Raw genomic sequence first — 26,923 nt, forward strand, 5'->3', positions numbered from 1 at the left:
GGTCAATGCCTCATTTTATAAGTAAGGAAACTGAGTCCATAGAAGGAAAAACACTTCTCCAAGGTGACATAGTAAAATATCCATAAAGCTTAATAGCCCATAGCTAGGATTCAGGACTCCAAGTCCAGTGTTCCTTCTATACAGCACTGGAAACCCCCTGCCTGCACAAATAGGTTTCTGCTCTGCCTCTCATCATGTGACTTTGGACAAATCTCAGCCTCTCTAACCTCCAGATTCTTTAAAACAATTTTTTTTAAGTTTACTTACTTGGAAAGACAAGGAAAGTACAGGAGATGCAGAAAGAGAAGGAGAGAGAAAATCCCAGGCAGGCTCCATGCTGTCAGTGCGGAGCTCACTGTGGGGCTCGAACTCATGAACCATGAGATCATGACCTGACCTGAAACCAAGAGTCAGATGCTTAATGGACTGAGCCATCCAGACACCCCTCTAATCTCCAGATTCTTAAACTATGGAATGAAGAGATTGCATCAGATTATCCCTAAGATTCTATTAGGACACAGACCCAGTTACCTACTAGTAGGGTCTCCCTAGACTTTCAGATCCTGACTCTGTCAATGATGCTAAGACACCCCCAGACCAAACTATACTAACCTCCTCCCCACCTCCTCCTATGAATTAATTCACAGTAGAATCAACAGAAGGGCTTCTTTCTTCCTACCTCCCTGGGGATCTGGCAGGGCTGAGCACTTTATGTGCTGTATCTCATTTGATCATTAAAACATCCCTGGAAAGTCTAAAAAAAATTTAAGAAGATGTTTTAGATGAAGAAACTGAGGCTCTGAGAGGTTAATGGCTCTCTTGGGCAAATGGATTAGCTTTTATCCTGGGATCCCTAAGATGAAGAGGTAGGACTAGTTGGGGGAAATTACAGGGGGATTTTTGGCTTGATGCAATAAAGGGCTTCCTACTAGAACTGGCTCTAAAGAAACAGGCTGTCTTGGAAGGGAGGGTTTCTGGTTCACTGGAGGTGTGCACACACAGAGTGAAAGATCAAAGGATTTTAGCACCAGATAGGTAGATGCAGGAGCAAAGGGGATAGACTGTATCAGTAATTCCCAAAGATTATTTTAGGAAACACATTAATCAGCATTAAATAACTTTCCTTACACTGATAAAAATGTTATTCCTCCAATTATGGTTCAAACTTTTTTATTTTGGCCAGGAGAAAATCTTGGTTTGGTGCTAGTATAGCTTTTATTTTTCTACCACTTATTAGCTCCCTTTTTAATAAAAGAGATTTAAGTTTTAGGCTCAGAGCTCTGGAGCAGATGGAAGGATTTGCTAGAATGGAATAACATGGGCTTCCTATCTTTCTATCGTATTTATTTTTATGGTTACCTTCTTTCATGACAAATAATTCTGGTTTTCTCATTACTGCTATGATATAAAATTTTATTTTAAAATAAATATATTTTAGGGGCACCTGGGTGACTCAGTTGGTTAAGTGTCTGACTTCAGCTCAGGTCATGATCTTGTGGTTCGTGGGTTCAGGCCCTGTATTGGGCTCTTTGCTGACAGCTCAGAGCCTGGAACCTCCTCCACATTCTGTGTCTCCCTCTCTCTCTCTGGCTCCTCCCACACTTGCGAGAGACACACGTGTGCTCTCTCTCTCTCTCTCCCTCTCAAAAATAATAAACATTAAACAAATTTAAAAGTTTTTAAATAAATATATTTTAAGAAAGTGAATATACATGCCACAAAATGGAAGAAAATATTTGCAAAACATATATGTGACCAAGGAATCGTATCCAAAATATACAAAGAAGTCTAAAATTCAACTATAAGAAAACAACTCAAAAAGTGAGCAAAAGATTTGGTCACCTCATCAGCGAAGACATACAGATGGCAAATAAGCATATGAAAAGATGCTCTATAAAGGTCATTAGGGAACTGCAAGTTACAATAACAATGAGATGCCATTAACGACCTATTAGAATTAACAACATTAAATGTGGAGCTACAGGAACTCTCATTCATTGCTGGTGGGGATGCAAAATGGTATAGCCACTTTGGGGGACAGTTTGGCAGTTTCTTACAAAACTAAACATTCTCTTACCATATAATCCAGCAATCGTACTCCTGGGAATTAACCCAAATGAGTTGGAAACTTAACATCCACACAAAAACCCATACACGAATGTATATAGCAGCTGTATTCCTAATTGTCAAAATTTGGAAGCTACCAGATGACTTTACAAGGATGACTGGATAAACAAACTGTGGTACATCCAGACAATGGAGTATTAATCAATGTTAAAAAGAGATGAGCTATCAAGCCATGAAAAGACACACAGCAAACTTATCCATGTTACTAAGTGAAAGAAGCCAGTCTAAATACTGCATGATATTAACGATATGACATTTTGGAAAAGAGAAAACTATGAGGACAGTAAAAAGATAAACAGATGCCAGGGGTTGGGAGGAAGGAGGGATAAACAGGTAAAGGACAGATCATTTTTAGGACAGTAAAACTATTCTGTGTAGTATTGCAGAAGGTGAACACATGAGATATGCATTTGTCAAAACCCATAGAACTACAAACAGTGAATCCTATCATGAACTGTGGGCTTCAGTGAATAATAGTGCATCAGTACTGGTTGATCAATTGTAACAGATGTGCCACAGCAATGCAAGATGTTAATAATAGAGGGAACTGTGGGCAGAGAGAGGGGGCATATATGGGAACTCCCTGTACTTTCTGCTCAACTTTTCTTCAAACTCAAAAGGTCTCAAAAAAAAAAAACACCCCTATTAACTTAAAACTAAATAAATTTAAAGTATTTAAGCTTAAGAAGTTTGCCCATTAGCAATTCCACTTCTAGAAATAGGTGGGGGCACCTGGGTGGCTTGGTCGGTTAAGCAATGGACATCGGCTCAGGTCATGATCTTGCGATTCATGGGTTCGAGCCCCACATCTGGCTCTGTGCTGACAGTTGGGAGCCTGGAGCCTGCTTCAGATTCTGTGTCTCCCTCTCTCTGTCTCTTTCTGACCCTACCCCACTTGTGTTCTTTCTCTCTCTTAAAAATAAATAAAAACTTAAAAAAGAAAAAAGAAATAGAGACATGTGTATACTCAAGACCCACCCAAGACTCTTCAAAGCAATGCTGTTGGTAACAGCTGAATGTTCACCAATGGAGGAATAGATAAATTGTGGCATATTCACACAATGAGATCCACCCAATGAGACTTTCCAGCAATGAAAAAGAGCAAACTCCCATTACACACGACCTGAATGAATCTCACAAACATGTTGAGTGCAAGAAGTCAATAGCAAGGAGTCTATCCCATGTGATCCCATTTTATAAAGTTTTACAAAACTGATCCACTGTGTTAGGACTCAGGAGAGCAGTTTCCCATAGAGGGAGTGTGAAGCTATAAGGGGGTCCAGAGGGGCTTCTGGGGTTCTGATAATGTTTTGCTTCTCATTCTGGGTACTGGTTATATAGGTGTGTTCATTTTGGGAAAAGTTCATCTGGATTTTCACTTATAAGTTGTATGCTTTTCTGCAGGCTCACTGTGGAATTTTACATAAAAGCAGGTCCATTGACAATATTGTATGTAAACAGTGATCAAGAGTGAAATCTCATGACCCAACATTTTCTCCCCAGGGATATGCCCAACAGAAATATGTTCACATGTCCACCAAAAGACATGTACAGGAGTGTTTACAACAGCACTCTATTTAATAAGCCCCAAATCAGAAAAAACTCAAAAGTCTGTCAACAGAAGATTGGATGAATACATTGTGGTATATTAATATGTGCTATACTGCATGTAAAAAAGGACTATTGCCTCCCCCAACAACACAAATGGAGCTCACAAGTAAGATGCTGAGTGAAGGAAGCAAGACAAAGAAGAGGGCCTAGTGGATAAATCCATTTATGGAGTTCAAAAACAGACAAAGCTAGTCTATGATTACTTTTGGGAGGTGCTGACTGGGAGGGGGCAAGAAGGAGCCTTCTGGGTGCTGGAAATGTTCCATGTGGTGTCAGGGCAAATATACATGTAAAAATTGATCAAGGTGTGCACTTAAGATATTTGATCTTTAAGCTTACAAATGCAGGGGAAACTCACAAATGGCCAACATTATGAAAGTGAAATGTAAATGAGCAAAGTTTGGGAAATAATGGGCACGAAGTTCTCTTGAGGGCTTCCTGTTCTGAGAGCAGGACCCTTTCACTGTAGCACGACTACACCCTCCCCACCAAGACCCCCAAGGCCTAAGGTCAGCACATGACTTTCTCTTATCTGGCCTGTTGATCAGTGGAGACACCAGGTTTAGGGGGTCAGACGCCAGTTGCCCCCACTCTGTCCCCAGGGCCAGTAGCCTGAGGCCTTAGGATCATGAGGGCAGATTCCTGCCTAAGCCTTTACAAACAAACACAAGGGCTGCGGGGGGAGCACAGGCTCCTGTCCCTCCCTGGTCACCTCCAAGGTGTGGAGGTCCCATCTCTCCTGGGATGCCCTGGACCTCTCCCACCTGCCCTCATCTTAGACCCAAGCACCACCCGGCATCATCCCATGGACTTGGCCCAGTGTCATTTTATCCACCAGGTCTCCACTAGCTTTCCTACAGACTCACTGTGAGATGGATCACACCCTTCACACCCTCAGGTCATGATCTCATGGTTTGTGGGTTCGAGCCCCACATCAGGCTCTGTGATGATGCTTCTGGGCTGGCTTGGGATTCTCTGTCTCCCTTTCTCTGGCCCTCCCCAGCTCATTCTCTCTCTCTCTCTCTCTCTCTCTCTCTCTCTCTCTCTCTCTCTCAAAAATAAATAAATAAACACTTAAAAAAAAGTGCTTCCTAGAAATAAGGTGCATCTAGTATGTGTCTCTTTTTGCAAATATTTAAATTATATAAATGTATATAAATGTCTACGTAAACACATATGTGCCTAATATAGATAGGTGCTCTCTGGGAGGCTATGTGATAAAACAAACAATAATGGTTGCCTCCAAGGAGGAGAATAGGGGGGTTGAGTGCAGGGGTAGGAAGAAGACTTATTCCCTATTCTCGCTCATTTGTACTTTTGAATTTTGTACTTTGTGCATGCATTTGCTAGTAAAAGTAGGTAGAATACTCTGGAAACAAACAGTTCCAGTCCTTACACTCCTTGGTTGGCCTGGCTCTGGATGAGGTCAGGGCCTGCTGCACTCCCTCCCACCCACCTGCCCACCCACTGCCTGATGGAGATTTAAGGCATCGGAAGCAAATGGCTGTGTTTAAACCCCATTTTACAACTGAGAAACTGAGGCTCAGCAACTTCCCCAAAGTTACTTAGCAGAAAGGTTGCCAAGCCGAGAATCAGGCCTCCTGGCGTCTCTGGTGCTCTTCTTCCCCACTAGGCTGCCTCCAGGTCTGGCATCTTTACTGAGCATCTTATTCTCTGAGGGCCTTGGAGAGGACTCTGGTCCTCTCCCTTCCACTCTTACCTGCACTACTCAAGAAGCATCTTTTTCTTGAGTCCTTATCCTACAGCTCTGGGCATTTTGAGAAGCAGGGGTGGGAGAGTGAGGGGCAGGGTTATCCCCACACTGCCCGGCCAGGCTTGACCCCAGAAGGCTGGGGTCCCTGAGCCTTGTTTGGAAGAGATTAGAAAGAAAGACCAGCAAACTTGATAGTCCCAGGGCCATATGAAGATGTCACCACTTGAGGCCAGTGCAGGGCAGGCAGCTGTAATTAAGACCTTGATTAGAGGTCAGCGTGGGCAAGGAAGGCAGTTCCCAGGGCCTCAGTGTCTGGCCCAGACACTGGAGGGCAGTGATTCCCTCAGATCCCCTCTGGTGGTAAGCAATCAGCAGTCAGGCTCACCACCACCAGTGAGGATGTGTTTGTGGGGCTATTCCACAAAAGCCCACCTCACCCCTGGGCTCCAGCACATTCAGCTCAAATTGTCATGCTCCACAGCACCTGATACAGACAGGGCCAGGCACATAGTAGGCACCCATTAAATATTTGTCAACTGGAGGAGTGGGGCCATCCATCCATCCCCCAGCCCCTGCGTGCAGCAGCCTCTGTCACTCACCCATTTCTGTATACTGCAACCCTCCTAGTGTCTGGGAAGTTCTGGCTGAAGTCTGCCCTCCATTCTCTCCGCACTAGCCTCCCCCTGCCCCTGTGTGGTAAATGGAGCATCAGTCTAGGGGCGTGGGTGATATTTATAAGGAGCCATAGCAGTGTTTCTGCAGCCCCCTCAGCTCCTAACATGGAGGAGAAAATCACTGCTGTAAATTTCCCCAACAGCACCCCGCCCGGCTCCTCCTCCTAGATTCCAGCCCCTTAGCTCATGATTTACAGAGGAAGAGAAGCAGGAGCCTCTAGAACTGCCTTGCAGGATGGAAGTGAGATTAGCACCTGCAGCCCGAACAGAGGGATGTCCTCACCCCAGGCCTGGGGCAGGCACCCTGGCACCCACCAACACCCTCCACAGGCATGGCTCCCCTGCTGCCCCACTGGGGCCCCCTGGTCACCTTGCCCACCCGGCTCCCTGGGAAGCCAGGAAGCATCACATCCCACAGAGGCTCATTCCACAGCCACTCTTTCTGACCTCTAGCTTTCAGTCTGTCCAGTGGGACTATTGGGGGATCACTCTGAAATGGGGAGGGCTCCAGCTAGAGCCCCGCTAGAGCTGAGGAGAAAACCACAGCATTATCTCTTTTTCATTCATTCACTCACTCAGAGTCAAGGCCTAGGTGCACAGAAAGGAAGTTGTGGAGTATCTGGGGAGAATGAGCCTGGGCATCACCTCACTGGGTGATGATGGGGAAAGAGCACCAGATTATGAGACCAGAGGTCTGGATTCTAGTCCCTGCTGTGCCAGTAGCTCCCATGTTCCTTTGGGTAAATGGCCATTTGTGAACACCAGTTCTCTGAAATGGGGACCTGGTTCAGATGAGGGTGGGGATCCTGAAGGGCACCCCTCACTGCCTCACATCTGGAGTCTACCCTACATCCTGGGATAGCAATCACTGCTCTGGCTCCCCAAGTCACAGCCCCACCCATGTTACACTGCCCACTCCTGCTCTCCAATTCTGGGGGGAATCTGAGGGTGGGGCTGCCATCCTGGACCTATTTGGAAGGTAGAGGGGGTGGGCAGCTGCTGCTTATGTTTCCCCCTCACGCCCTCCCCACCCAGGCTGTCACCAAGGCAAAGGGCCCCCTCTCAACTCAGCCTAAATGCACAGGCTCTTGGAAGTCCCCACCAATAGGACGTCTCCTCTGGCTCCTTCTCAAAGTAGCCCAGAGGTCGAAGTCACCATCTGGGGCTCCTTGTGCCCACCCCCGCCCCCACCCCAGCAGGGCTGCCCCAACCAGGCTCTAAGCAGGAACCAGGGAGCTGGGAGCTTCTGAAAGGTCTGGGTTGGTGAAACTCCTCTGTCCATGCCCAGCAGCAGGTGGACACTAGGGAAGTCCCCTATATCAGGGCCCCAGGGATCAGAAGGAGGAGGGGCAACCATTGAAGTTACCACAAATGCTCAGGGGGCTGGGCACAGTGCCTAGCTCCCTCTGTAGTATCTCATGGGCAGATAACAATGGCTACATTTACCGAGCCAAGCACTGTTCTAAGTAAGAGCTTGTCTAACCAACACAGCCATCCCTAAGAATCCCCAATTTTGGGAGAAGGAAATGAAGTTCAAATGGGTTGAACTGCTTGGCCAATGTAAGGGACCAGGGCCAGATTCAAATCCCGGGAGTCTGGCGAGAAGCCTGAATTCCACCCGCCATCCTGAGCATTAGAGGGAGTAACAGGTCTGTGCTCTTCCTCTTGTGGGAGAGACCCAGAGACAGGAGAAATCCCCCAAGGCCACACAGAAAGATGGAGGCAATCTTGTTGCTCAAACTCGGTCTTTTAAGGGCCAACCCTGAGCTCCAGTCCATATTCAGCCAGTCCTGGTGAGCCCTGGGACAGAGCGCCCCCTCCCCCTCCTCAGTGCCCTCCACCTCTCCTTGGGAGAGATCTCCTCAATGTCAGTGCTGCTCCGGGGCTGTTGGTCAGTGGTCTATAAGCTCTTCCCAAATTCCCATGCCTCTTATCATCAAAAACCGAATGTGTAGCTATTATTTTTACATCCGCCTGTGTTCTGAGGCATCCGTTTTGCCCACCTGGAATTCAGCTCAGCTGTTGGTAAAACAGTTTGCTTGCCTTGAGACCTCACACAGAAGGCAGGGGGCCTGCCCGGCCCAGAGTGTGGTTTGCCTCAGGATACTAGAAAACAGGATCCAAACCCAGTTGAGTCAAGCTCTGAGTAGCTCTTTGTCTGCAATTTTTTTTTTTTCCCCCAAGGCTTAAACTCCCCCAAGGCAGGGTCTGTTTTTTTCCTTCAGACTCAGGATTCCCAAGGTAGAGCTAGGTCTCTCCCGTATGACTGGGAGTGCAACCAGGATAGGAATTGTGTCTCCCCCATCAGACTGAGAGCTTTCCCAAGCCAGAGCTCCCTCATCAGACTGGATATTCTCAAAGACAACAGTATGTCTCCCCCATCAGACTAGCTACTCCCTGAGGATAACACTATCTCCCCATCAGACTGAGTAGGGTCTGTATCCCCCTCCAGCCAGTCCCCATCCTGGGCACAGCCAAATCTACACCATTTGGCACAAGGCAGCTTCTCCCAGAATGAAGTTTAGGATGACAGAAAAACTCCCATCCTTCCGACTCCAACCTCAGAGAGCCAAGTGAGAGAGGCCACTGTGAGGGGGCACTGGGGGCCTGTCCCAGGCAAGCAGAGCCCAGCCAGGCCCACAAGCTCCTCTCCCTGACTGCCACCCCCACTGGGCAACCCGGTGCCCCCTGACCCCATGGCCTTCCATCATGGGAGATCTATAACATTTACAATCCCAAAACAAAAGGCCCCGAGAGCCGAGGACAGAATTCATCTTCCCAGCTGACAAGCCCCGTTAATTAACGACTTGGAAATCGATGACGAGAAGGGACAGGCGGCAAATGACACCTCATCGTGGCCAGGAGGAGGGAGGAAATGTCCGGGGACTGGTGGACACGCACCGCAGGGCTGGCCGGGCGCCTGGGAGAGCCACCGCACCCATCTGTCACTGTCACTTCAAAAGCGGTTGACTACCCCCCAACCCAGAAATTCTCATTTCCCACTGCAGCAGACCCCCCAAGAAAAGGGTGGTACGTGCCCAAAGAGTGAAGGGAAAGTAATCATGGAGCACCTACCACGTGCCAGGCATTGTGCTAGACGCTCTTCATTCATTCTAACCTCTTCCTGCAGCTGTGAGAAGTAGGTTTTCATATTCCCATTTTAGGGAAGGGAACATTGAGGGCTGGAGGAAAGTTGATGTCAGGCTGGGACTGTGTTTTCAAATGCCTGTTACAGGTTGATGAGACCAGCTCTTGGATCTAAAGATGGAACTCGTTAGAGAAAAGAGCTCTGGATTTGAGGATGAAAGATCTGAAACTGAGGCCAACTTCCATTCCCACTATTAGTGCAATACCAGACAAGTTAATTTCTCTGTGCCTCAGTTTCCTCATCTGTAACAAAAGGAGAATAACCCCCACCTTACTTGCCAAAAAGAGCCAAGGAAGCCTTAAGCCCTATACTTGGATAAGGGCTCAGATATTACTTTCTATCACCAGGTCTGGTGATCAGCCCCAAGCAAATCCAGGGCTTGACAGACATGGAATGAAATGGTAGGGGGAGCCAGGAGGGCTCTGCCAGAGTAGGGAAGCCTGGGGGTGAAGAGTGGAGGCCAGCCATCAAAGATGTGAGGACAACAGGGAACAGGCCCCCTTGGGCCCTCCTCTGAGGACTTGAATCCTGCTGTAAGAAGGACATAATAAAAGTATCCACTTTGTGGGATTATTGTGATGTTGAGACTGATTATATATGTAAAGGGCTTAGCATATATGGTGTGGCATACAGTTTGGCATATATCTTGGCATACATGCTCAATAAATGTTAGAAAGTATTGGTGTTCTCTGATTCCCTCTTCCTCTCCCAAACAAATGCTTATTGAGACGTGGTGTAGTGGGAGAAAATAAAGCAGGTGGGGCACCTACTTAATCCAGGACTCCACGCTGAGGGCCCTGGGGGAGGGGGCATGGATCCTGTTGTCGGAGATGGTCCCTGAAAATAGACCTAACCCAACACTTACATTCTGCTGTGAGGAGCTCAGTGTTGGAAACAGGGATGGAGTTCTCTGGGAACCCAAGGGAGGAGGAGTTCTGCCCAGAGGAGATGCTGTCTGACCAGGGTTGGAAATCATCATGGTAGGACATGGAAGGAAGGGGACTCAGGCCAGAGGGAAAGAGTCTAGCCCAGTGCTGGCACAGAGTAGACACCCCCCACCTTTTCCTTCCATCTAGCCCAGAGCTCAGCGGAGTTTCAGAGGTGCCTGGGGACTGTAGGAGTCCCTTGTGGCTGGGGGGTTATGCGGGTAGAGAGCCTGAAAGCGCTGGAGCCTAGAATGCCAACCACACTAGGGAGTTTAGAGCCTCAGCTTCTTTATCTATAAAATGGGGTCAGATTTCAAAGAAGATACACAAATGGAAAATAAGTATATGAAAAGATATTCAATATCATTAGTCATTAGGAAAATGGAGATATCATTTTGCCCTAGTAAGATAGTTATAATTTAAAATAAACCCAGGGGTGCCTGGGTGGCTCAGCCAGTTGAGCATCCAACTTCAGCTCAGGTCATGATCTAATGATTAGCGAGTTCGAGCCCTGCATTGGGCTCTGTGCTGACAGCTCAGGACCTGGAGCCTGCTTTGGATTCTGTGTCTCCCTCTTTCTCTGCCCCTTCCTCACTCGTGCTCTGTCTGTCTCTCTCTCTCTCTCTCTCTCTCTCTCTCTTTCCTAAAAATAAATAAACATTAAAATTTTTTTTTAAATAAACCCAAAATAAATGTTGTCAAAGATGACTGGAACCTTCATGCATTGCTGGTGGGAACGTAAAATGGTACAACCACTGTGGAAAATAGTATGGAGGTTCTTCAAAAAGTTAAACATAGGGGCGCCTGGGTGGTCAAGGCAGTTGAGCATCTGACTCCTGAATTCAGCTCAGGTCATGATCCCAGCGTTGTGGGATCCAGCCCTGTGTTGGGCTCTGCACTGGGCAGGGAGCCTGCTTAAGATTCTCTCTCTGCCCCTCCCACCCCATTCTGCCCTACCCCTAGCACGTGCATGTGCATGTGATCTCTTTTGCTCTTAAAAAAAAAAAAAAAGTTAAACATAAAATTACCATATGACCCAACAATTCCACTCCTAGGTATATGCCTCAAAGAATTAAAAACAGGGACTCAAACAGAAACTTGTATGCCAATATTCACTGCAGCTTTATTTACACAAGCTAAAAAGATGGAAACAACTCAAGAGTTCACCAACAGATGATTGGATAAATACAATGTGGGATGTACATGCAACAGAATATTATTCAGCCATAAAAAGGAATGAAGTTCTGATTCATGCTACAACATGGATGAACCTTGAAGACATTAGGCTGAGTGAAAGAAGCCAGTCACAAAAGGATAACTATTGTCCAATTCCATTTATATGAAATATCTAGGATAGGCAAATGCATAGAGACAGGAAGTAGAGCAGAGGTGATTGGGGGCTGCAGAGAGTGGAAAATGGGAAGTTACTGCTTAATGGGCACATGGTTTCTGCTTGGGGTGATGTAGAAGTTTTGGAAATAGAGAGTGGTGATGGTTGTGCAATATTGTAACTTTAATGCCACTGACTTGTGCACTTAAAAAATGGTTACAATGGGAAATTTTATGTTGTATATATTTTACCAAAATTTTTTAAAAACTTAAAAAAACCCAACCAGAAAACAAATCAGACCAAGTACCTCTTTGGGCAAGAATTCTGCTTTAAAGGTCTTCTTGGGACTGCTCTAAGACCAAGCGAGCCCCGTACTGGGTTGACCGTCTGAATTAAGGGTGGAAGAATGAATTGTACTCCCCACTCTCCTTCTTTCCAACTGTCCCCAAGTCCCCCACCCCCTCTCCCAGCACAAGGCATGGGGGGAAAGTTGGCTCGGACTGAGCCAGCCTGGGCTTCCTGTGAGAGCAGATGGCCTCACTCTTCTCTACTCTTTCCTCTCTCCCCATCCCAGCCCCCTTAAAGAAGAGACCTTTCCAGAATACGTCATCTCACCGGAGCTGTAAATGTCAAATTTAAATTCATACTTTGTACCACCTTTGATTTCAAAGCGGATTACACCTCAGTGGTGAAAGGCGGCCACAACGCAGGGCCTATGCAGGCCTCCTGGGGCTCTGCTGGGCCCCGAAGCATTGTTAACTCCTTCCAATTCATTAGGTCTAATCCTAGTGGCGCTGAGTAAGGGGCCCTGGGCCGCACCCGGCACTCGGGACCATATGTGCCCATTGTATCACTCATCCGCTAATCCAGCACCCGTTGTGGGCACCAGCCTACTGGAAAGGGGCCATGGCCACCCGCTCGGAGCCTGGAGGGGTTCCTGGCCTTCAGTGATGGGGCAGCCAGGGGCTGGGTCAGCTCTAAAACCCCCGTAAATCCTTTGTGGAGTGGCCGCAGGGACCACAGTGTGGGAAGGAAGAGGTGGGAGTCCTAGAAGAACTGGACAGACAGACGTCAACCCATCCCATTATGCTGCTCTCCCCCAATATACACTCATTCACATATGCACCCTTATTCTCACACTCTGTGACACACCTGTACACTCACTCCCAGGCAACTCTGTGAATGCAAAAGCACGCTACACAAATGTGTAAATGGCACAGATGAGTTCCCAGGGTCACTGTGAAGCAGCAGCAATGGTAAGACTAGAACCCAGAGCTTTGGTCTCTCTGCCTAGGCTCTCCATTACTCACAGCTTTCCAGAAAAGAGGGAGCAGCAGCTCAGATCAGGGGGTTCAGGAGGCATGCGATAAACTGGCCACAGCTGGTGCTGGACTGCTTGCTCAGGCTGCTCCCACACCGTGATCTGAGTCAAAGCAGAAATCAGGTTCTTCAGGTGAGAAGAGTAAAGTAGGCAGGTCCAGCCTCTGATGGCTGCCCAGGCTCCATGCTCCCCATGCTCACGCCCTGGAGAGAACTCACTGGAATTCAGGCTAGTTGGGGGTGACATTCAGCTAGGACAGGGGGCAGAGGCCACCATATCACTGATCCTGTCCCCGAGGAGAGGACATTATACGTGCAGCACCTATGGCCAACAACATGCAGAAGCACTACCACGGTGCCATCTGTCCATCAGACTTTCTGGCCACCTGTCCACACCCAGAGGGAGTGGGGGGACAGAGGTTAAGGTCAGTGGCAGAGGGGTTGGTCCTGTTTTGTCTGATATTTTTCCCAGGCCAAGAAATGTACACACGAGCCAGCCCCTCCCCCACAAGGAACAATGGCGCTCATCTCTTTCCAAGTCCGTGTTCGGTGATCTCCCCTTGACAGCCCAAAACCCACTACGGTAGGAGTATTTACACCATGGAAACTAGTGAACGATACAAGTCAGGACTTTTCTTCCCCAGAAAGCCAGCTGTTAAACACTCACTGGCACACAACTGCACTTGTTCCCTGCTCCGGCTGGAGACCTTATGCCTCATGAGGGCCTCAAGCCCAGATACATTAGGCACCTGAACTCCCCACACAACCAGCCAATGCCTCACCACCTTCTCCCGACTTCTGAGCCTGTTTCCTCAACCTCAAAATTCAGGGACTGATAATGCACCTGGAGCGTGGCTGCTGCAATTTCACTATATGCACCATGGATCACGGAGGATCCTGTTTAGACACAAATCCTCATTAATTGTCCAGGGCAAGGCCTGAGAGCCTGCAGTTGTGACCGGCTGCAGGTGCTGCTACTGGTCCAGGGCCCACACTTGGAGGAACAGTGGCTTACTTATTAACGCCGAACCCGTAGCAGGCACAGGTGTTGAGGCTGCCTTGAATCCTGACCTCTGTCTGACTTGCCTCAGCCACCCTCCTAGTGACTCACCATCTCTCTTTGAATGCTCCTCCCAGACCTCATACTCAGTGGTTCTAAAAGTTACAACAAATGGTAAATTGAAAAGATTCATCACCTCATCCTGAACGCCTCTCTCCAGACTTATTCTCCCTGGCCACCCTCTCTCTCCTGTCCAAGGTCAGCTGGTCGCAACGACGTTCTCCAGAAACATCCTCTGTTCTTCTGATTCTACTATTCGAGCCAGCCCACCACCTCTCCAGCCCCCATCCCTGTGGGCGGATGGCAGGTGTCCCCGAGTGGGTCCCCACCATCTCAGGCTTGAAGCTCCAAGGCTGCCACCTCCCAGGTCTCTACCCAGCTATGGCCATGTTCTTCACACAAGTCCTCTGCCTTATGCCAGGCTGCCCATATCCCAATTCAGTGTGCAATTCACTGTCCCCAGGAGGTGTCAAGGGCACCCTGACAGAATTGGCTCATGTGTCCTAACCCCTGTCTAGTCCTTCAAGGGCAGCAAGCAGCCTCTTCTCCCAGGACCTAGACTGCCCTCTTTTCTCTGAACACCCTCCTTGGGTACTTATCCTACATCACCTATAGGGCTCTATTTCATTCCCCCACTAGACCAGGGGCTAGGGGCTAGGACCATCAGACTAGGAGCTTCCCCAGGGCAGCAGCTGTGACTCTACCATCAAATCAGAAAACTCTCCCAGGATAGGGTCCATCTCCAGCATAAGACCAGGGCGACCTCCTGCCAGAGGCTGCGTCTCCCTGTCAGCCCAGGGGATCCTCCTGGCAGCACCCACGTCTCCTCCACCAACCTGGAACAGGTAATACCATGTTTCCTGTTCCTTCCATAGCTCTGTCCATGGCACTTGGTTCTCCTCTAGTGGGGCTTGGCTGCACCTCCCCCCCATCTAGGCACCCTGGATCTCACCTTTTCCCAGCTGTAGCTCTCCTGGGACCAGCAGGACAGGAGAGAGAGAGAGAGAGAGAGAGAGAGAGAGAGAGAGAGAGAGAGAGAGAGAGACAGGCAGAGAGGCACACACACTACTGCAATCACTCAGGGAGGGGATGCTCTCTGCCCAGGGAAGGGTCAGCCTGGAGTCCTGGCTCCTTTGCCACCCCTCATAGGCCCCCACCACCTGTTTACAGTGTTGCCCCCTGATGGAGTACGCCAAAGGAGTCCAGGACTCCCAGAGCCACAAAGCCATTTGTTAATTAATTGCGCTAATTAGCAAGGATGAGGCTGGACATCTGGACCCTCTCAGGGTGAGTTCAGACCCTCAGCACACTCAGGCTGATAGTCACCTGGCAGGGACACCATCTCTAGTGTGCCAGCCCCAAATCCCCTTCACAGGCACAGAGCACCTCATGCACACTCTGAGCACCCCAAAGGGAGAAGAAAATCCAGATCAGGCTGGAATCAGGGAGCTTTAAACTGCATCCCCACCAAAGACCATCCCCCCCTACCCTCACTTAGTCTTCTCTGGAATGAGAAAGCAAGGGTGGAGGTGCTTTGCCCAGAGTAGGAAGGAGCCCCACTCTGTACCTCACTCGTCTCCCCAGTGGCCCATTTACTGTTTAGCCCCCTTCATCCTCAACACCCAGGGATACTGTCATCCCTATTTGAATGCTCCTCTAGGATCTCAAACACAATGGTTCTAAAATAAAAGCGAGGGGTGCCTGGAACAGGTGTTGGTTGGTTAAGTGTTGAAAGTCGGTTCAGGTCATGATCTCCCAGTTCATGAGTTTGAGCCCCACATCGGGCTCTTTCTATCAGTGCAGAGCCTCTCTCTCTCTCTCTCTCTCTCACTCTCTTTCTGCCCCTCCCCCTCCTACTCTCTCTCTCTCTCTCTCCCTCTGTCTCTCTCAAAAATAAACATTAAAAAACAAAAGCAAAACCACAAAGGTTCATCACTCCTGCCACCCATTCATTTAATCACTTGTTCACTCATTCAACAAATATTTATCGACCACTATGAGCCAGGTGCCATGCCAGGCAGGAACACACAGCTATAGTCAAAATGTGGCATATATGTACAGTGGAATATTATTTGGCCATAAAGAGGAAAGAGATTGTGAGACATGCCGCAACATACATGGACCTTGAAAACATTATGCTAAGTGAAATAAGCCAGCCATGGAAGGACATATATTGCCTGGCTCTACTTACATGGGGTACCCAGATCAGGCAGATTCAGAGACAGAATGTAGAATATAGGTTACCAGGAGTTGGGGGAGGAAGAAATGGGGAATCGCTGTTTAATGGGTATGGAGTTTATGTTGGGGTAAAAAATATAGAATATAGAAGGGGATTAAGGGTAAACCTATCATGATGAGGACTGAGTAATGCAGAGAATTGCTGGTTACTATATTGTACACCTGACACTAACATAACACTGTATGTTAATTATATTGGGATTTTAAAAAAGAAAAAGTATAGGATATAGATAGTGGTGATGGTTATAGAACACTGCAAGTGTACATAATGCTACTGACTTGTAAACTTACAAGTGATTAAAATGATAAATATAATGTAGATATTTTTACTACAGTAAAAAAAAATAATAATAATAAAAGAGAAGTCCCAGCCCTCATGGAGCTTAGACTCTAAAGGAAGGAGACAATCAACAAAATAAGTAAAATATTTAAAAAATGGTGACAAAGTGCTAAGTAAAGAAATTAAGTGAGAGAAAAGAGAGCTACAGCATTAAATAAGGTGGTCAGAGAGGACCTCACTGGGAGAGGGCCTTCTGGCAAAGATGTGAAGGAGGTGAGGGAACGTGTGGATATCGGAGGGTGGGAGGTGGCATGCCAGGTAGAGGAGACCACAAGCAAAGGCCCTGAGGCAGGAGCAGATCTGGTGCTGGTGCCGAATGAGCAGAGGGGAGGGGTAGGTGAGATGCCGAGGCCCAATCAGATACAGCCATGAACACCTGGGGTGTTCATCATGCAGCCAGCCATAACCTCCACGCCCTGGTACCTACCAAACACCTCTTCTGCTGCCAGACCCACCTCTCATGTCCGCAGCCCCACTCCTTACACCTCAAAACTCAGCTCCCTCTGTATCAGTGCCCCCCACTCCCAGGAACCTTAACACCCTCGACTTCTCCCCTGGCCTCACTGGAACAACATGCAGACATTCTAGCTCCTACCTACATGGCCCTTACTCAGCCCAGGGTTCTTCCACAGTCTTTGCCCCCATTTCTCAGATGCATACACCAAGGCTCAGATGTACTGCAGGGCTCCAGTTCCTTGACCTGAAGTTTCTTAATTCTGCTTCAGCAGGAAGGAGGGCCTGAGTCCAATCCCATAGAACAGTATCTTGGAGCTCCCCTGGTAGGTCCCCTCAGTGGGACAGAAAAAAAGAAGGGGACTGGAGAATGTAAGCTATTGGTGGACAGAGACCTGAGCATGTTCTATATAGAGGAAAACCACCAGGTCACTTTCAACATGCTCAGGAGCACCCTGCCCCGATGCCCTTCTGGTCTCATCACCCTCCACATGGACATCTGGCTCCCGTTCTTGTCCCCCTACGCCTATGGTCAACCCAGTAGCCAGAGGGAACTCACTAAGCCAGAATCAGATCAAATCCCCCCTGTGATCAAACCCTGCTATGGCTCCCTACTGCCCTCAAATTCCTTGCAATGACCCACAAGGACTACTTTATCTGGTCCTTTGCCCTCCCCTTTCGGACCTCATGTCCCACCATTCTCTCCCTCTCTCATTCCACTGACTTCATTGGCCCCCTGCCTCTCCTTGAATGCACCCAAATTGGTCTCAGGGCTTTTGCACAGCTGTTCTCTCTGCCCAGAAGTCTCTTCTCCCAGAACTCCATGCAGCTGACTGAGATCAGATCTTTGCTCAGCTGTTACCTCTTCCGTGAAGCCCTCCTTCACTTCCACAGTACCCTCTGTGCCCCCTTTCCTCTTTCTTTTTATCCATAGCATTTATCACCACTCGATGTGGCTCACTGTCTTTCTCCCTCCACTAGAGTGTAAGCTCCAGGAGGGCAGTCATTTTTGTTCACTTTTTATCTCCAGTGCTTAGAACAGTTCCTTGTACCTAGTCAGTCCTCTGTCAAACAACAAATGAGTCTACCAGGAATCAGGCATGAGGATGAAGCTCCCAGGGAAGAGGCAAGTAGAGGGAGAAAAAACAAAAACAAAAACAAAAACACCTGACATTTGTCTTAGCCTTTCTGTGTGCTGAGCACTGCCTGCTTAGGGGATTGATGCTCAGAAAGGTGAAGTAACTTGCCCAGAGTCACACAGCTTGGAAAAGGAAGAAAATTGTGGTATGTCTGCTCCAAAACCTGTTGGATTCACCCTGTGCTGGGTAACTTTTGGTATCTTCACTTCCTGAATATGGTTGCCTCCCCCTCGGCCCCTGAAATGCTGTTTCAGACAGTTCCCTCCCCCCTTCTCCACGTAAGGCAATGACCGCACTCCTCCCTCCCTCTACCCACTCCCACTGGGGATTCTGTTATGGAAAACTCTAGCCCAGGGGTCTGGGTTCTATTACCAAGAACTCATGTGACCTTGAGCAAGTTCCTGCCCCCTCTCAGCACACACTTTCTCATTGCTAAGCGTGGGGGCTGCATTAGGATATCTCATAGATCCCTCTGGGTCTGCTCTGAGCCCCAGGCACCAGCCCTCTCCACACCCAAAGAACACTCACCCTTCCGTGGCTCCTATCAGGGGTGGGGCTTTGCTAAGCTCCTGGGGACAGAGCCATAGGAGGAGATGGGGGCTGGGCTTGCCGGACTCCTTCCTGCAACAGAGATCGAGGTCAATGAAGCTTTGTTAAAGGAGTGATGAAGTGAATACACCTGAAAACCACAGGTGTCAGCTAGGTTTTGCCTGGAGACTATGGGCTGGTCACTTGCCTCTTCTGAATGGACCACCCTTCTTTGGCCACACCCACTTTCCCGGTTCTTCGTTTCCACAGCTCCAGGCTAACCCTGTCTGGGTTTATTCCTCAGTCTGTCTCCTTTAGGTTCTGGTTCAGTCTCCTTGACTGTCAAATGGCGCTGTTTCAAACACCTGCCCAGAACCTGGCAACATAAACAATAAATGTCACAGGGTGATGGGGTAAAGCTGAGGGGGAGGGGGCTTCCCTAGTGGATCTACCTTTTGCCCCTCTTTCCAGACCTTGCAGTTTCAGCAGAAAGGACAGAAATGGGGGCTTTAGGGTGAAAAGCAGCTGAGTCTAAAAAGTAAGGCCATGAGAGGAAGGGGAAGGCTCGAGAAGGGAACAGAGCTCTGTTGAGCAGCTTTTATGCGCCAAGTTGTCTCCTTTTGCACTCTGGGCCCTTGATGCCATTGCCTGCCTCCTTGCTGAATGCCCATGCTCCTCTGTCACAGCTCATACTGTATTCGCAGTGATTTGTTTTCCTGTCTGTCTTTCCTGCGTGGAACTTCTTGGAGGAAGGGTGACACCTTATCTCTGTTTGTGTCCCAGTGCCTTGCACACACGAAGATAGGGTTTTCTAGATTAGGAAATGAAGATGTAGAAAAGTAAGTGCCTTGCCCAGGGTCACACAGCAGGTGAGTGCTATAGCTGAGATTAGGCCAGGTGACTCCACACAGAGATGTCCCATGCGGGTGGGAGGCCTGGGGGAGCACTTTCAAGGAGAACAGAGTTGGGAGTGGGAAGCTCCTAGCTGGGCACTGGGGATGACCGGTGAGGCCATACAGCACCTTCATGATATAGCAGTTGCAGCACGATTACTGTCACCATTATTGAGCACTGGCTGTATACCCTGCACCATGCTGAGTTTCACACACATTAATCTTGTTTCAGCCTCCCATCTCTCCTGGGAGGTAGATCCTGTTACCAGCCCCCACTTTGTAGGTGAGATCACTGAGGCTCAGGAAGGCAAAGTGACCTGCACAAGATTACATGACTGGAAAGAGGCAGAGGCAGGATTATAACTCAGCTCTTCTTGACTCCAAAGCCCATGCCCTGAACTGCTACCCTGTTTTGCAGACTTTAGGATATGCACCAGCCACCCTGCCTCTCCCAGAATGCCCCAGATCCCACAGTCTCATATTTGAGACTCATTGATTAATTATTGATGGATGCATTTGTGGTCTGGCTCTGGGGCCTATCAGGCCCTGGGCAAGGACAGGAATGGGGGTGGAGGTAAGGGTCCTTCAACCCCAGGAAATGGCCTGAGGTTACCCTCACCCCAGCATGCCTACTTCTGGCATCCACCACTGACAACTCAACCCACCTTTCCTCCGCCTCTGGATTTAAAGGCACAGTGACAATTAATCACCCAATGACATGGAGGGCAGGCTGCAGAGGAGTTAATTAATTAGGGAAATTTCTCCCAGCCCTTTGAAGGTGAAATGTATGGGGAGGGGACAGGGCCAGGGACAGTTATTATTCAAGCTGAACAAGGCAACTCTGAAAGAAGTCTTCAAGAACAACTCCAGGGAGCTTTGGAAGGTTGGAGACTTGACCAGGGTAGATCTGAGCATGCCCAAGACTGCCCTCCTTAGCCTAGCTCTAGGCCTCTAGACCCAGAGGGTGGGGTTCCTTCCTTAGCTGATAGGCTGGGGCATCCCTAGACTCAGAAGGACCTCTAGGAACCAAGTAGAATAAGAAGGGCAAAGCTATTACTTGCACTACCTCACCAAATAGAAGCAGCCAATGATATGCTTATGCCAAAGCCCCACAAGAATGATTTGGGTGTCATTTGCACAGCTTGAGCACTCCAGACACACAGTTACATGGGAGGGCACTCTATCAAACCAACCCAGGCTCAGGAGGGAAATCAGAGAGGGGAGTCTAGTCACAGGAGTGGGGAGAGGAGAGGGTCTTCAGCCTCCTTCCCCCTCCACCACAGTGGCTTTGAGGGGTTCAACCTCTTGTGTTGGCGGGGCCTCCATGCCATCTCCAGTGGGCTAGGCAGCTGCTCCTAGAGGCAGGGAGGGGCTGGTCCTGGGGATCCCATTCTTACCCATACGTGGGGCCAGGAGTTGACTTGGTCATGAGGTTTAGGGCCTCAGGAAGCCCCTTCCCCACAACTGCACACCAAGTATCACCCTCTGCAGCATCAAGACTTGGAAACAAGAGAGACCTTGAGGTGACAAAAGTAGCTTAAGATCTGGTGCCTATCTCGAACGTACCCACAGGCCCTCTTATACCAGTGACAAGCTAAAGCTCCAAGCCAAAAGATGGTAGCTGCAAAGCCCTATGGGAGTGCAAAGGAAGTCATGATTTATAAGGATTGGGAAATGAAAAAAGACTCAAGGAAGGGCTGTCTTCAGGGGTGAAGAGCTGGACAGAAAGCCAAAATTTCAACAGGCTAAGGGAAAGCCTGAATGAAGGAATGGAGGTGGCAAGTTACATAGCACATGTGGAGAAGGGTGAGTTGGCAAGCAGGGTGGCCATGATCTAGGGCAGATACACAGGTGCCATGAGAGGGCTGGGAGTGAGGCCAGAGAATCAAGCCTGGGCCCAGCAGCAGAGGGCCTTATTTGCCAGATCTGGACATAATTCAATTATGGTAGAAAGTGATGGGGGTTTTAAGAGAGGACCTGAACTTGTGCTTTGCAAAAAGCACTCTGGAAGCTGGGGGGACAATGGCTACATTGGAGAGGGCTAAGGCGAGATGGGAAACCATTGAGGAGGCAGGTTTCATGGTCCATGAGAGAGATAATGGCTTCAGTCAGGAGATAGAGCAAAGGGGGAGGGAACTATTGTTTATTGATCACCTACTACGTGCTGGCCCCTACCCTGGGCACTTTTCATTCATCCTCTCCCTTTGTGATGGGATTTTTATTATGCCTGGGATTTGGGGGGTAACTAGGGAGCTAATGAAGCTCAGGTGAGCAGGTTCTGCACACCTGGGCAGGTGTCTTTTCTCCATTCTCTCCTCTGCCCTCTCCCTTGAAATCTCCTGTGCACCCCACAGAGGGTCGGGAGCCCAGGAACACTGCCTCTGCCCGATTTGGGGACCCCCCCCCTCATGGAGAAATCATGAAAAGCAATGCCACAAAGCCCACACTGCCCCCCATCTATTCCCCTATCCCTGCCCCCTCCAATCATTTGTACGACAGGAAGAGAACCTAATCCCGAATCTGAAAAACTATGTGATGGAGGATTTACAGTATTAGAAGGCAAACAGTGGCAGGTGTAATTAGGAGAAAAATTTGTCATGCTCTCGACTTGGGGAAGAGAAGGGAAGGTCTGGCATCACAATCTCCCCAGTGTTTACCCAGCGTGCGCACACACGCGGGGGAACGGGCGCTGGCCACGGGCAGATTAATATTTGATGCAAGGAAGAGAAACGCATGCTGTTCATGTTTATTTAGGATATTGTGAAATACAGTGAAATTTGCAATTTTATTGGATTTGGGGGTGACGGTGTTTTGGAGAAGTCTTAAGCTGCATGGTAGGACACGCACATCTCTCTGGAGCATAGAGGCACCAGCTTTGGTGGTGAGCCCCCTTTGCCCCCCTTCCCAAATCCAAACTTGTAGTTCCATTCCCCTCCTGAAATGAGAGAGGATTGGCCCCAGGGGTATAGGTGGAATAAGACAGAAATCTCAGCTGGGCCTCTTAATTTGGAGTTTAGTGGCATGTGGCTGGCACAGAGAGGCTATCTCTGGGGGGTTCTTGTCAATTACAGGAGGGCTGGAAACCATGGTTGGGCAGTTTTAGACACTGGTGACCGTGGCCAGCTTGCAGGGTCAGGGTGGGGGGCACTTCAAGGGGTGAGGAGAAAGGGTGGAGTGAGATCAAGGGCTGTTCTCTTTGTATTCAAGAAACTGGTTGATGGATAGAGCCCTAAAGGGCATGAATCTAACCTCACTCCCCCAAAGACTCTGCTCTCTCTTTTCCTTTCTCTAAGTGGTCACCTAGCCTGTGCTCCCACATCTCCATTGTTGGGGAACTCGTAATGCATTCCATTGCTGGACACTGCGTGGATGGAAAACTTTTTCTTAGACACAGTTTCTAAGCTACGTAGTTGAGGGGTGGGATGGGGAGGTGTTAGATCATAGAGTATGCCCCCATTTGTGTTAAAAGGGATGAGAAAGATAGATGATAGGTAGATGGATAGATAGATGATATAAATGATAGAGAGATATGCTTGCCTACACATTATATTTCTGAAAGAAAACATGAAAATTGATAACAGTGATTGTTTCTGGAGGGGGAACTGGATGGCTATGAAATTGGGGAGTCAGGGCAGGTGGAAAGACTTCCTTTTCACTATACACCTTTGACAAATTTGAATTTTTCGTCATGTGCATGTAGTACTTTTTCACAATAGAAATACTATTTACTTTTTAAAAAGAAAGTATTTGCTACTCAAAGAGCAGGCTAAGATAAAAAGGAAATTGTATGGTAAGAAAAAGAAATAGGGTGAGATAGAGGGGAGTAGATAAGATAAAGGGCTGCAGGGAAACCACAAATGCAATAGGAGGATTCACACCCACCCCACCCCCACACACACACATTCACACATGCACATGTGCACATGTGTGCACACACACACACACACACACACAGAAATCACATTGATCATTATTTGAACTAAACACATTGGAGACTCTACTCCCTTTCCCATTATGACAGCTCTACCAACTGGGTCACCCACAAGTCCCTTCCTCTGCCCACTGGCACCCTTCTATAGAATGAAATGCCACTAGAACCATGTCTGGCACCTATAAATACCTGAGCTGGGTCACAATGGGTCCCAGCCCCACCAAGACTACTCTCCCCCACCACATACTGCCACTCTTTTTCTCAAGGATGTGCTCTCACGAGGCTGCCACCTCAGTCTTGCCCCCTGGGAGCTCAGAGCTGCACTGAGCTCTCTCTGGTTTCAGGCTGGCTCTGTAGTTGTTCCCCGCTCTCTGACCTGGCCAGAGGCCCAACCTTCACCAATAAACTGCGGACATCAGGAAGGAGGTTGATGACCTCAGAGACTATCCAAGACCCACATTTTTAAAATGGGTAAACTGAGGCCTAGGATGAGCCAACGACTGTCATGAGATCATGGAAGTGAGATCTGCCTTGTGTCTTCTCCTTCCTCTGTAGCCCCTTGGTAGACCCCCAGGATGGAGCCTTGGGGGAGGCCTCTGGGAGAAGTGGGAACAATGTTAGCCAACCTAGTGTTGGAAGTAGCTGTTTCCAGTGTAGACTGTAGCCAAAACCAAAGAATTGGGCAAGCCGGACAGGGCATGGGGTTAACTCAGGCTCACGGAGAAGACAGAGGCCAGGCAGGTATCAGCACACAGCACTAAGAGCGAGAAGGTGGCTATGCTGATGCTTGCATGCACCCATTGGTGTGTAGGTGTGGTGTGTGTGCACACACGAACCTATGTGGGTGGTGTTTGTGTGTGTGCAGAGATATGTGTATGTGTCCATGTGACTATTGGAGTACATGTATGGCTACTAACCAGGGTGTGAATGCGAGTTCGAGTGCGTGTACATGAGGCTTGCTACATGTGCTGCAGCGCTCACCACACTGACTTGCTGCATTTGCTGGAAAGGCTGCCTTACTCCCCTGAACTGTGACCTGCGGTTTTGTCTTTTTTTTTTTTTTTTTAATTTCAACATTCCCAGTGCCAAATGCAGTTCATGACGTATAGTAGGTGCTCAATCAACATTTGCTGGACTAAACTGATTGGAATTGAATTCAGCCGAACTGGATTGATTTTTTTCTGGTGAATCGCTACACATACAAGTCTGTACCAGGGAGAGGGAATGGATATATGGCACGTGGGTGAATGCTTATGGAGTGTTGGTTCACGCGTGTCTGGGGCAAATCTCCACGTTTGCGCGTGGGTCTGTCTGCATATTGTGAACATGCCCTGGCATGAGTGAATCTAAATTGCAAGGAGGGAATGTGCATGCGTGTGCACACACGTGTGTATGTGTGTGCACGCATGTGTGCCAGCTCCGACAGCCCTCTCGTGCATGCAGAAAGCCCAGTGACTCCCTGGCTTCGGTTCAGCCAGGTTTCTTCCCGGTAAACCTAGAGTAGCTAAAATTAGTACGAAAATGGTAGTGTTCGGTTAAAAGGAAGGGGGGTGGGAAGAGATGAGGGTGCCCGTGAGTGCTATTTTATTTCTCAGTGAGAGGATAAAGTGATTTTTCCTACATAATTTTTGATGTAGAGGCTAAATTAGGCCGGAGGAGAGGGACAAAGCAACTTTTGCCCTCATTAGTATTCTGGCCGCGTTGGCCCAGCCACGGCAGTTATGTATTTTTGCAAGTATGCATATAATTTATTGTGGAGAACACAATTTACATGGTAGTCGATGCCTGTTTTATAGCCTCACAAATAGATGTATGAACTCAAGCATATAATGGCCCAACCAGCAGGCGCAAATACGTTCTAAATCTTCTAAATGTGCTTCACAAAAATGTAACTGAGGAATATAAAACAGATCAATTCTTGCATGTTATATATTGGTTTTTGATTTACAAATCTAATCTGGGACATTTCTTCAGAAATGAGGGGATTTTTCCCCCCCTCCTCCTCCTCTTCTTCCACCAAGTACTCCATGCAAAGACCTCGCCTGCTGGTCAGGTGCCTACAGGCACTGCCAGCTCCAGGACGTGCATGTGTGCACACGTGTGCACATGCTCCTGCCCAGCTGCCTGGACCCACACCTAGGTGTGCCAGGAAGCTGTAGACTTTGGGTGGAAGGGACTGAGTGATCTGTGCTCCATCTGTGTGACCTTCCTCACATCTGAAGCTGAAAATTGGGGAGGAGGGCTGCTGAGAGGTCCCCATGGGCGTGTGATATCTTTCAGACCTCATCCCTCTGGGCTCCTGCCTAAGTGGCCTATTTTCTCTGGTTCCCACGTTGGTCTCATGAATGATTAGAGCAGAAAAAGAAAGTGAAAGTCTTAGAAATGAAATCAAACTCACGTTCGCGGAGTTCCATTTTTAATGTGTATTTTATTGAAAATATTTTTATCAATTTATTTTCATGTACATGGTTTTCCAAGAAGCCCATTCCATTAGTAGTTGAATGGACATGTAAATGGTGGTGTATGCATAAAATGGAATACAACACAGCAAAGAAAATGAACACACTACTGCATGCAACAACGTGGGTGGATCTCACACACATAATGTTAAATGCAAGAAGCCAGACCCAAAAGAGGACCTGCTGTATGATTTGATTTATATAAAGCCCAAAGCATGAACTAAACCAAACTGTAGTGTTCAGAGATAGCAAAACTACCGAGGAAAGCAAGGAAGTACTCTCCATAAAAGTCAGGATGTCAGTGGGGCGCCTGGGTGGCTCAGTTAAGTGCCAGACTCTTGGTTTTGGTTCAGGTCAAGATCTCGTGGTTCATGGGTTCAAGCCCCGTATCAGGCTCTGTGCTGACAGTGCAGTGCCTGCTTGGGATTCTCTCTCTCCCTGCCCCTCTTCCACTCTCTCTCTCTCTCTAAAGATAAATAAATAAACTTAAAAAAAAGTCAGAATGGTGGCTATCCTTTGGGGAGGAGAGGTTAGGTGAAGAGGGGAAGAGGACATACCAGCAGCTGGCAATGTTCTAATTCTTGCCTGGGTGGTGGTTCCATGGGTGTTCCATTGGTGATAAATTTCTGAGCAGACTGCATCTCTTTTTATTCACTTTTCTGTATAGATGTTATATTTTACAATAAAACCAAAAATGTCCCTAAGGGCTTACAATGAAAAGCAAATGCCCTTCCTCCCCCCTCCTGTCCCCTGAAGGCAACTACTGGTAACCATTCCTGGTTGTTCTCTCCACAGCTCTAGAAAGGTTGTGGAGCTTCTTTTCAACCTCTTTAGCAAAAAAATGTTACAATTCTTTTTACTTCTGTAAGGTCAGTAGTAATGTCTCTGCCTCTATTACTGATTTTAATAATTGGGGTCTTCTCACTTTTTTTCTTGGCCATTCTTGCTAAACGTTTGTCAATTTTGTTGATCTTTTAAGAGAATCAACTCTTGGTTTTGTTCATTTTCTCTATTTTTTTTTAATTCCCTATT

Source organism: Panthera tigris, chromosome E1, assembly GCF_018350195.1.
Source record: "Panthera tigris isolate Pti1 chromosome E1, P.tigris_Pti1_mat1.1, whole genome shotgun sequence".
In the NCBI taxonomy this organism is placed as follows: Eukaryota; Metazoa; Chordata; class Mammalia; order Carnivora; family Felidae; genus Panthera; species Panthera tigris.